Genomic DNA, 12,687 nt, shown 5'->3' on the forward strand with positions numbered 1-12,687 from the left:
GGGAGGCCTCACCCTGTGAACGAGTTGTTGTAGAAGTGACAGAGCCAGGTGTGCCAGGAACATGCATTAGGCTCCATTGTGTGGTGTGTCATTGCTGCATGGCACGCACTGGGACAGCGACCACAGCAAAAGCTGTGCTGCTCCTGGCCTGAATCCGTCGGGCAGACGCATGGCGCAGTCCTGATCTTCCGCTAAGTGCAGGCTTACAGATGCTGAGGGGGCAGCTGTTGACAGTGCTCTATCGGGCTAGGCTGCTTTGCCTGCCAAAGGAGAACCTGCCCTGCACCCTCGGGTTTGCAGGGTTTTCCAGGACTTGAGTCCCAGCTTCTTCCTGGCCTTTTGAGTCCACAGAGGTGGATGTTTTCTTCGAAGATGATTTTCCTAGCTCGAGGTTCCTGAACCTGCCAGGGATTGGCATGGTGGTCCTTGAAGGGCTGAATGTTCCCGGAGCTCCAGAGAGCTTAGTTTAGTTCTATTGCGGCCAGGGAAGCCGACGCATGGCAGGTGTGCCTCTGGTGAGGTGCACTCCAGGTGGGGAGTGAGCGGCCATGGGTGGAAAGACATCCACTAGGGCACATCAAAGAGCTCACTGAGAACGGAATTAAAGATCAAGTTCATTTTGGTGCCAATGAAAAAAACGAAACCCAATGTACAAAAGGTCTTCAAAAAGTCATGGAAAATGCCTGCACAAGAAATACAGGTTTTCATGAATTCTGAAAACACTATGCTGTGTTGCTAAATCTGTGTACATGAAGTACATGAAATTTGTATACCTTAAATAAAACTTAAAAGAGAGAAAATACAATGCATGGATTTCAAGATTTCTTTGCATGAAAATTATTTTTTAATCTTTTTTTAAAAAAATGTTTATTTACTTTCATCTACTTGAAAGGCAGAACAACAGAGAGAGACAGAGAGAGATGTTCCATCCACTGGCTAACTCCCCAGATGACCACAGCTGCCAGGACTGGGCCAGGCGAACACCAGGAGTGGGAGGTCCATCCAGGCCTCCCACATGGGTGGCAGGGGCCCAAGTACTGGGCCATCTTCTGCTGCTTCCCGGGCCGTCAGCAGGGAGCTGGATCACAGTGAAAGGGCCTGCAGACATCCCAAGCGGTGGCTTACCCGCCGCACTTCACTGTGGGAAGCACTCCCGAATGTTCAGAGTCCGGCCCTGGGGGGCGAAGTGACCAGAACACAGTGTGGATGCCAGCAGCACGGCAGCACTGCCCAGGCTCGGGGCTCTGTGCAGAGCTCAGCTGGTTCGCAGCTACAGTGCTGGGGAGGGTTTCTGAGTGAGATACGGCACCGTCACATTTATGTAGTTTTTCCCATGCAACTCAACCGCTTCACATTCTTCTGACTCAGGACCTCTGTACCGGCTTCAGGATGACGTCAGGTTCCTTGGAGATCTAGTCTCAGTTTTCCTGACTTCCTGGCTGAATGAGAGCCTGCCAGTGGTCTCTCACTGTACTCCACTCACTGGTGAGCGAGGAGAACCACTCATCCCACAGAATCCTCATGAGGACAGACCAACCGCGCAGGACAGCCCTTGGCCCAGAGCACACCCTGGTTGCAAATCCATCCCCCCAGGCCTTCCTGGCCTCCCAGTACTGAGATTGGTAGCAGCAAGAGGACATCCTCTTGCAAACCTTCTCATTATTTCTTTGCTCAATTTGACAATTTTCTCTGGCCACGATGCGCAAGATCAGGCCTCTCAGATCTGAGAGGAGTCACAAAAGGGTGGGGCTGGGAGGGCGGCGCAGGAGCTGGCATGGCAGGTGCACTCTGAGAACGAGGCAGCTGGGTGGCAGCAAAGTGCAGGGCTCCTGTGTGAGGGAGGCCGGGGTGGGCATGCACAGCAGGCTCTGGGCGGAAGGTGACAGCCCAGCCAGCACCTGTGTTTCCTTCTGTGCACAAGGAGGGGTGGCCCGGAGCTTCATGCAGACCTGACTGTAATTCAGGCAGTGGAGGTGGGAGGAGGGGAGGGGGCTCCAGAGACCTGTGTGGGCATCGCACCCAAGATGAGCCGTCCACAAAGAGGGAACGTCGGGTGGATTGAGCCGTGAGGGGAGGTTATTTGGCCCCACTTGGGCTGGGATCGACCATAGCCCAGACCCAAACGTGGGCCTCAAGAGCAGCTGGGTCAGATCCTGGGCATCACAGGGTGGAGACGAGAGTGGGAGCTCAGGCTGAGGTGCACCTGGGGACATTGGAGCAGGAAGGGAGAGGGGAGCAGGGTGGAGAGGGAGGAGAGGGCTGGCAGTGCAGCGCGGGCGGAGGAAGCTCTGGGAGGCGGCCGTCTGCAGCCAGGGAGAGCCAGGCGAGCCCAGCTGTGCTGCGAGAGGAAAGAAGGTCGAGCTTCTTGGGGGAAAACACGTTCCTTTTATAGCCGCGTGAAATGCAAGGTGCAGCGCTTTCCTGAGCTCTCCTCCAGATTTCCCTGTGTGGCGGCTCCGGCGGGGCGCATAGGGTCCCTGAGAGCGTGCTGGCTTTCTTGTCTCTCGGGACATCGATGCCACAGCAGCGACCGGCCCCTCCGGGCAACACGGGAACTCCCTGGGTTGCTGCCACGCTCTCGGAAGAAGGCACAGCCTCTTCCCCGTGGCCTGGGGGCCTCCAGACCCCACTTTCGCTCATGCGGTCTATCATCAGACACACCTGACACACCTGGCTGCCTGAGGCTGGGTGAGGCTGGGCCTCCTCCTGCCCCCGACAAGCAGAAGCAAGGGGGCCCCCGCTCTGTAGGTCCATGCCTCAGGCTTGAAGGCTCAGCTGAAACCCCCTCCCCACAGACACCATTGGTGCTCACCAGGCCAGAGGCCAGCAGCCCCACGCTGGGCTCCTGAGTGACCTGCGCGAGCACCGCTGGGTCTGTTTCTCATCAGTAAGTGCACGTGACTCTGGGTGTGCCGCCGGATGTGCACCTGCACATGGCCCTCACGCACACACGTGACATCGCTATAGGAGAGGCACTGGGTGTCTTCCAAAGAGATGGATGTGTTAATCCTGGGGTCCACCGATGGTCCCGGGCTCAGGGCAGGACATGCTGGGGATGGACTGGTGCTGCCAGGCACGGGCCGGGCCAAGCTGTCCACAGAGCCTGAGCTGAGGTCGGGACACCGTGCTCTGGAGACCACCATCGGTGAAACCGGCCACAGGTCCCGTGTCTGACCCTGTGGTTCTCTGCAGACACGCGTTGTGCCGCCTCCAGCCGTGCCCACTGCCCACCACCAGGTGCGGTGTCGTCTCGGGCTCTGGGGGCAGGACGGACATCGTTTGTAGCTTTGCCGAGTTATTCTCTCCTCTTCCTTGGGAACCCAGCTCTGGTGCCCCTCTTTCACGCTGCTGGCTTCTCTCAGAGCCATAGCCGGCCTTCCCTTAATGAGGGGAGGAGAACGCTGTGCGTGACTGGACCGTGCTGCCCACCGAGGGCGGCCCTGGAAGGAAGTTTCCGAGGCGTGACAGCTGACCCTTCTCTCACTGTGTTTGGAGTGAGGACTGAGCCAGCTCGAAGTGGGGTGGAACAGGTAATAGTTGGTGATGGCTGGGGGCAAGGTGCCACTGGGGAAGGAGCAGGCAGAGGGAGGCCGGAGAAGTGGGGCGAGAGGGGTGTGGGCCAGCATTTGAGCAGCTGTCACTGGCGTGCCCCATCGCGGGCACTGCTCTGAAAGTCCGTCACTTAACTCCCGACCCTCCAAAGCAGATGTTATTATTTCTCCTCCATTTTGCAAATCCAAGCCTGAAAGGCAAGCATGTCCAGTAACTGGCCTGAGGCCATCCTGCCAGTAATGGGTGAAGCCAACGCCTGCGCTCCAGGTGTTTCTAGAGCGGTCCTCTAATCTCCACCAAGCTCACTGCCTGCTGTAGACTCTGTGAATTTGGAACTGATCGTCCAGTGAGGTTTGCCACCGGTCAGCTGGCAGACTCCTGGTGGGGATTTTAGGAGTGCGTGTTTGCCGTGGTCAGGAGTGAGGGCCTTCAGGCTTGGCCGTAGAGTCCAGAGTCACCGAGAGTGGCTTGTGGGCAGATGGGTACCTGTTCTCCCCAAGTGGACTGTAAGATTGCCTGGGCCAGGGGCCGGGCTTACGGCTCCGTGTCTGGCCACGCTGTTCCCAGCAGCTGGGAAGCACAAACATTTGTTGTTGACTTTGAAACCCGTGTCTCCGCTCTGATGTTGAGCATGAAGGCAGTGGGCAGACTGGTGACTTCTAAAGCTCCCTTCCAGCCTGTGATTTGGTAGGGGACAAAAATAGACAGGGAAAAAAAAAAAAAACTGCCACCATGCTCGTGCCCTTCTGTGGCACGGCTGGAGGCTGCTGTGCCAGGGTTGTGATTTTAAAGGTTTTTTTTTTTTTTTTTAAAAAAAAAAAAGGATAAAATGAAGTTCTGAGCAGTGCTCAAAATGGTTTATTGATCATGTCACCAGGTCTCCTCGGACCCACCTGGATGTATGAGAAATAGAAAATCGGTGTTGGGTAAAGGAGCCAGGCTGTCTGATGGCCCAGGGAACGCAGCAGACATAACAGCAAGCTGCTGAAAAAGCTTCTAGACCACAGCTTTCAAAGACAGGAGCGGAGAAGCTAGCGAGAGACTTTACAAAACACCTGTCAGCAAGGAAAACACACCTGGACAAATTACAGCAGGACTGGAGGGGTCCTGTTTCCCAGATACCTGTCTGCATTGCTGAAAACGCTCTGAAACCACACAGCCGCTGTGATACTGTGAACAGCACAAGTTAGCAACTTTGAAGCAACAACACAGCACTTTACAATTGGCTTTATACTTGGATGTACTATTGCTCTTATTAAAAAAAAAGACTTATTTTAGGTATTTGAAAGGCAGAGTGACAAAGAGATAGGGAGAGAGAGAGAAAGAAATTGATCTTGCATCTGCTGGGTCATTCCCCTGCGACAGCCAAGGCTGAGCCAGGCCAAAGCCAGGATCCAGGATCTCTGTCCAGATCTCCCTTGTGGGTGCCAGGGGCCCAAGTGCTTGAGCCATCGCTGCTGCTTTCCCAGGTACATTAGCAGGGAGCTGGAATTGGAATCAGAGCTGTGGGGACTCCAGCCAGTGTTCTGATCCAGGATGCCAGCGTCACACGTGTTGGCTTAACCTGCTGTGTTTCACGCTGGCTCCTATTGCTGTATTTTTTGAAGGTGAAGTACAGAAAACTATGATAATCCCCAAAGGGAGAGTACAGGACAATAACAGTAACCCCCACTTCTGTCCGCCACTCAGAAACAGCGTCTGTGCATTGCCACTTCGGTTGCATCCAGTAGCCAACACCGAGAATGCACCGATGTTTCCAGAGAAGAGTAGTGAGAGTGCACGAGGACTTTGAAGGCATCTGATGTCCTGCAAGGGTGGAATGGGGCCGCTCCCGCGCCCTCCTCAACCCCCAGAGCCATCCCTGCCCCTCACACCACTCCCCATGAGCCTCCCCTTCCCCACGTGCTCAGCATTAGGGCTGTCCTGCCAAGCAGGCTGTGGAGACGAAACAACCAGCACAGAACCAGAGTCAGAGCCCCATCCCTTGATTCACTCCCAATGCCTGCAACAGCCCAGACTGGGCCAGGCTGAAGCCAGGAACCTGTTTTTTTTGTTTTGTTTGTTTGTTTGTTTGTTTGTTTGACAGGCAGAGTGGATAGTGAGAGAGAGACAGAGAGAAAGGTCTTCCTTTTTGCCGTTGGTTCACCCTCCAATGGCCGCTGTGGCCAGCGCATCGCGCTGATCTGAAGCCAGGAGCCAGGTGCTTCTCCTGGTCTCCCATGCGGGTGCAGGGCCCAAGGACCTGGGCCATCCTCCACTGCCTTCCCGGGCCATAGCAGAGAGCTGGCCTGGAAGAGGGGCAACCGGGATAGAATCCGGCGCCCCGACCGGGACTAGAACCGGGTGTGCCGGCACCGCAAGGCGGAGGATTAGCCTGTTAAGCCACGGCGCCGGCCTGAAGCCAGGAACCTGGAACTCCATCCAGGTCTCCCACCTGGGCAGCAGGGACCCAAGGGGCTGAGTCATCACCTGCTGCCTCCCGGGGTGTGCATCAGCAGGGGTCAGGAGTGGAAGTGGGACCTGAACCCAAGTACTCTGCCGTGGGATGTGGCTGTCTTACCCAGCTTCACCACCAAGCCATCTGTTGGCCAAACGGAGAACAAAGAGAAGAGAAAACTGAGGAGGCAGAGCTACCCTGGGAACCCCCAAAAAGTGCCTGGGGACAGCCGGACAGGTCTTGGGGCCCCTCAGTGGCTGAGGGAACCCAGCCGTTGAGAGCATGTACGGGTCCTTGCTGCTTGGAGCTAGAAAATGCGTCAGTGCCAAAGGTTGACAGTAACCAAAAAGAAAAGCAAGTGAGCAACCAAAATGCTGTCTCTCGGTCCTGCCTTTAGAAGCAAAGCCCTAGGGAGGCAGCAGCAACACCAGGACACGCACAGGGCCAGGACTGGCACCCACCTGGCTGGGGTGGAGAGGACTAAGGGTGCCCAGTGTGTGGGACGTGTGGGACACGTGAGCTCTGCACAAGAGGCCCCAGAAGCTGCTGGGCTTTGGCCACCCTGTAACTGTTGGCACTTAATTACGGAGCCCTTGGGGGGGGGGGGTGGCTCATGTCCCCTGCAGAGTTGTGGCAGCATCAGGGCTGAGACCCCCCTGGCCTTGAGGATAAGGAAGGTGTTGACAGCAGGACCTCGCCTGGGGGCTTTCTCCACCCACCCAGAGCCTTTGTAGCTATGACCCTTGGTGCGGGCGGCGGCCTCTTCTCTGCCCATTTTCCATAGGCTGATTTCTCAGAAGTGCTCCCAAGGATCCCAGGATGCTGCCGCCTGCCCTGACCTTGGCCTGCCCTCAGTGGACCTTGTCCTTAATGTTTAATTTCACCGAGTCTCATGGAATACGCACTTCTCCCAGCTGAACAGGAATGTTGACTCGGCTTGAGAATATTCTGGGAAAAACTATGGATTTAAGAAAAATTTGCACCACAATAAGCTTTTTAAAAAAAAAATTTCATTTGACCCCAAACATTTGAGTTCCCCTTGTCCTTAAGAGAAATCAGAAGAGAGGCTGGATGAGGGATATCTGTGTGAGTTTTGTGGTTCCTTCGCTCTGTTTTTTGTAGTGGCTTTGGTCACACCCGGCCACCCGGCTGACAGCCTTTTATTTTATTGCCGTGAGCAGGAGCTGACAGTGGCACGGATGGATGCAGGACACGGTCTGCATGTCCACCTGGAGCTCCTTGGTCCATGTTAGCAACACAGTTCAGCAAATAGATTGAGAAGGCTTCAAACACCAGACGTGGGAAGGAGCTGATGTCAGTGTGGGCCTTCCGGGGCCTGTCTCACTGGGGGCCTCCCCACATCCAAGGCCTCTCTCAGTGCTGGACAAGGACAGGCCCGCTCCGATATTACAGATCTTATGCATGCATGCATGTGTGCATGAATGTTCATAGGTATGGATTTTAAAAGCAGAGAGAGAGAGAGAGAGAGAGAGAGAGAGAGAGAGACCCAGAGTGCCAGAGAGAGGGAGATCTTCCGTCTGTCGGTTCACTCCCCAAAAGCCCCCAACAGCTGGGGCTGAGCCAGACTGTAGCCATGAGCCAGGAACTCCATCTGGGTCTCCCACATGGGTGACAAGGACACAAGGACTTGAGCCACCAGCACTGCCTCCTGGTGCATCAGCAGGGAGCTGGATGGACGCCGAGCAGCGTGTCTTGAACTGGAGCTTTGACGCGGGATGCCAGCATCACAAGAGGTGGTTTTGCTTGCTGTGCCACAGCACCAGCTCCTAAGTTTTTACAGAAAACTCATAAAACAGTGCTCATTTAGTTTTGCGGTGGATAAGGGCCTGAAAGGTCGTGTAATTCGCCCATACTCTGTAGACAGAAGCACTGGACACACAGCAGGATGAAGCGGTGGTGGGTTCCACAGGCCTTGCACTCTGTTCATTTGAACGGCAAAGAGGCAGGGAGAGATACAGAGACCGACGTCTTCCATCTGCTCATTCCTGGCTAAACCAGGCTGAGCCAGGAGCCTGGAGCTCCATCCAGGTCTCCCACAAGGGTGGCAGGAACCCAAGGACTTGAGCCTTCACCTGCTGCCTCCCAGGGTTGCATTAGCAGGGAGCTGGATCAGAAGCAGAGCTGGGACTCAAACCAGGCGCCCTGAGGTTCTGCCAGGTGGTGGCGTACTGCTGCGCCACACGCCCGCCCCACTACCCTTTTGTTTTGTTTGGTTTTGCTTATTTGCCAGGTAGAGTTATAGACAGTGAAAGAGAGAGAGACAGGCCGGTGCCGTGGCTTAACAGGCTAATCCTCCGCCTTGTGGCGCCGGCACACCGGGTTCTAGTCCCGGTTGGGGCACCGGATTCTATCCTGGTTGCCCCTCTTCCAGGCCAGCTCTCTGCTGTGGCCCGGGAAGGCAGTGGATGATGGCCCAAGTGCTTGGGCCCTGCACCTGCATGGGAGACCGGGAGAAGTGCCTGGCTCCTGGCTTCGGATCAGCGAGATGCGCCAGCTACAGCCGCCATTGGAGGGTGAACCAACGGCAAAAAGGAAGACCTTTCTCTCTGTCTCTCTCTCACTATCCACTCTGCCTGTCAAAAAGAAAGAGAGAGAGAGAGAGAGAGAGAGAGAGAGAGATCTTCCTTCTGTTGGTTCACTCCCCAAATGGCCACCATGGCTGGTGCTGCGCCGATCCGAAGCCAGGAGCCAGGTGCTTCTCCTGGTCTCCCTTGCGGGTACAGGATTCCAAGCACTTGGGCCATCCTCCACTGCCTTCCCGGGCCACACCAGAGAGCTGGACTGGAAGAGGGGCAACCGGGACTAGAACTCGGCGTCCATATGGGATGTCGGCGCCTCAGGCGGAGGATTAACCAAGTAAGCCACGGCGCCGGCCCACCAGTACCCTTTTTATGTAAGCTGGCTTTTTCACAGTGGGAGCAGGGCGCGGTCCCCTGACCCAGTTCCTCATCAGTGTGCACATCTGTCCCAGGCAGCCACTGCCAGGGCCCAGTGCCCTGCGGGACGTGTGGATTCACGCACTGTGCACACGCTGAGGACTGTGGGGATGGTTGCCACAGGGCAACCCCTGGAGCGCACGCCTGTGGCCCCCACCTCGTACTGGGCCTCCCTCCCCTCTCTGGTTCCCCACTTGCTGGCTGAGCTCTGTCCTGGCTCTCTGTCACACCCTTCACGGTTGACACCACCATGGCCATAGCCATGGCTCCATCCCCATCTGGGGGCTATTTCCGTCCTGTTGAAAGGTAACACTTGGTAAGGAAGCCAGCTGTGGCCTGTTCCAAGTCTGTGCTGATGTAACGAGTGACTTCTGCCCCAGGAGCCCTGACATGTCTCGGGACACGCATGCAGGGTCTGTAGAACGGTCCCTCTTGGGCCGTTCCCTTCGCCCACAGCCTGCGTGCCTGGAGCCAGCGGGTCGCGGCTCTGTCTGTCTGTCGATCTCATGGCACTGCCTCAGAGCGGCATCCTCCTCTCCACCTCCAGGCAGCCGGAGGACTGCCTGCTCCAGTGGTGTAGGACCTCCGTTCAGTGCCCCGTGCGGCCTCCTGGATGCTCTCTGCCTCTCAGAGGTTCCCCGCCCGGTCATGTGGGGCCCGAGATGTCCCTGTTGTGCAGGGTGAGCTCGGTCCACCTCCTCGAGGACCCTGTGAGCGAGCAGGGAGGAGGAGGAAACACGAGAGGCGGCTGTGGTTTGGAAGCTGCGTGGCCCAGGCCCGGTGTGGGGCAGGGCCTGGGACAGGTGCCCAGGCACAGGTGGAGCACTCAGGCGTGGACAGATGTCGTCCCTGGGGTGTGGGTTAGGCATCCGTCCAAGAGTGAGCCTCCTAAGTCCTGAGTGTGGGTTTTACCTCTCACCATGTTTACCACGCCCAGGACAGCCCTGGCCAGACCCCAGCCTATGCCCGTGGACTTCCAGCTGTCAGATCGAGATGAACCCCCTTCTGTGATCTGTGTGGCAGCAGAAGGCAGGCTGGGACGGGCGCACGCCGTGAGGGGTGGAGCCCTTCACCCACGCATGCCTCTGCACACAGCCTCGGAGTCTGCAGCAGAACCGTGGGCTCCACAGTTTAGAATTCAGAGGACGGGTCACAGTGTGGCGGTGTGCCCAGACACACAGCACACTGACCTGTTTTTAAAAGATTTATTTATTTCAGTCGAAAGGCAGAGTTACAGACAGAAGGAGAGACAGAGATCTCCATCTGCTGGTTCACTCCCCACATGGCTGCAATGGCTGGAGCTGAGCCAGGCCGAAGCCAGGAGCCAGCAGCTTCCTCTGGGTCTCCCACGTGGGTGGCAGGGCCCAAGCACTTGGTCTGTCTCCTGCTGCTTTCCCAGGCACATTAGCAGGGAGCTGGATGGGAAGTAGAGAAGCCGGACTCAAACCTCAGGCAGAGACTAAACCAGCTGTGCCACCACACCAGCCCCACCACGTTGGTTTAAAGAATACAGAAACTACCGGGAATCTCTGTGAACTTTCTAGAATAGGCTGATGATTATTTGGCCTTCTTTCACTGTGAAGTTTTACCCTGGCCTACTGTGACACCGAACGTGGATTCCACACGCTCACGACTCTGCTGCCTGACACTGCCAGGCTTGAACTCGGGGTGCATTTCTGGCCCCCTCTCCCCCGCGGTGTGAGGGAGCAACCCTGCCTCCAGGGGCAGGCAACACCCACGTCAGCTCTGAATCCCGTGAGTGCTGCAAATCACTATTCCAACTCCCAGTGTGCACTGGCTGTTTTGGTTTGGTTGGTCACCCATCACGTTAAAGGTTTGCCTGTCCCAACTTTTGCATTTCTTCTGTTTCCTTTAGTGCAGTAAAACCTACATGGAAAAACTGAGCAGGAAATGTGCAGATATCTTAGCAGAGGCTTTTCCTTGTTCTCTACCTGGCCACTCGTCACCCCTACTGGGCTGTTTGTAGCATCTGAGCAGGAGGGAAGGGTACAGACCCAAAGGCTGAAGGCTTCCTAAAATATTCCAGTTTGCAACTTCCTCTTGTTGTACAAGCTTTTGTGTGATGCGAGGCAGTGCACTTGGTAGGGGAAAATCAACCCACAGGATCAGCTGCCCACCCCTTGTGCAGGGGACCGTAGCATTCTGACTTTTAACACAAAAGACTGAGAGGGAAGGCTTTGCCGCGGACAGAGCCCCTGTGATGATTTCACCAGGGCAGAAAGCTGGACAGCAATGAAGAAAGCACAAGCCATCCATGCAGAGTGTGACGCTGGCTCCAGACTGCACAGGGCTGGGGAGGCGTCGGGTACCCGTGGGAGATGTCGGTCCGCAGTTCTTCTCGGGGAGGACAAAGGGCCCAGGGAGACAGGGGAGGAGGAGGAGAGGCCTCATTATCGCAGAGTCGTGGAGGGGACACTTCTCCTGCACACCCATGTGGACCTTCGTTAACTGGTGGTAAACAAGGCCCAGAAAAGCCGCTTTTAGAAAAACATGGTCGAGCATCTGCTTTGGATCGCTAGAGCCAAAATCACACCATTAATGTCAATGTTCCACTGAGGCAGACTTCTGTGCGTTTCAGAAGAGTGTCCTCCAGAAAACATGCTCCTATCTCCAGTGTTCAGCTTAGAAAATGATCAAAACACCAGCAGTGACAGTTTGTGGGTCAGCGTGGCCCACCCACGTCGGAGTCCACGGCTGTGCCTGGGACAGGAGGCGTCTCTCTTACTGGCTCCACCACCTGACTCACTTCACCAGGCAAGTGGGAGAGGGGAGGGGCGGCCCTGCCATGGCTGCCCAGCCCTCCTGCAGCCCCCGGGCCCCCGGGCTGGATCCCCTCCCAACCTAGCAGGCGGTCTGCGCACGGCTTTCTTCTCCGGGCTTGAATCTTGACATTTTCCCCAGTGGTGGCACTATCGTTCTGTGTTTAAGAGTGTCCAAGAGAACTCTATCATACGAGCAAACAAAATAAGAAAGACCACACACACGCGCGCGCACCCACACACACACACAGCTGGTTTCCACCACACACACGCATGCACACACACACATATAGCTGGTTTCCACTACACACGCACATGCACACACACACGGGCACACACACACCTGGCTTCCACCACACATGTGCACACATCTGCACACATACACACCTGGCTTCCACCACACATGTGCACACACACACGGGCACACACACACACCTGGCTTCCACCACACAGGTGCACACATCTGCACACATACACACCTGGCTTCCACCACACATGTGCACACACACACGGGCACACACACACACCTGGCTTCCACCACACAGGTGCACACATACACACGGGCACACACACACACCTGGCTTCCACCACACATGTGCACACATACACACGGGCACACACACACACCTGGCTTCCACCACACATGTGCACACATCTGCACACATACACACAGGCACACACACACCTGGCTTCCACCACACATGTGCACACAGACACACGGGCACACACACACACCTGGCTTCCACCACACGTGTGCACACACACACACACGGGCACACACACACACCTGGCTTCCACCACACATGTGCACACATACACACGGGCACACACACACCTGGCTTCCACCACACGTGTGCACACACACACGGGCACACACACACACCTGGCTTCCACCACACAGGTGCACACATCTGCACACATACACACCTGGCTTCCACCACACATGTGCACACACACACAC

The sequence above is a fragment of the Lepus europaeus genome, chromosome 14, assembly GCF_033115175.1.
Source record: "Lepus europaeus isolate LE1 chromosome 14, mLepTim1.pri, whole genome shotgun sequence".
Classification (NCBI taxonomy): Eukaryota; Metazoa; Chordata; class Mammalia; order Lagomorpha; family Leporidae; genus Lepus; species Lepus europaeus.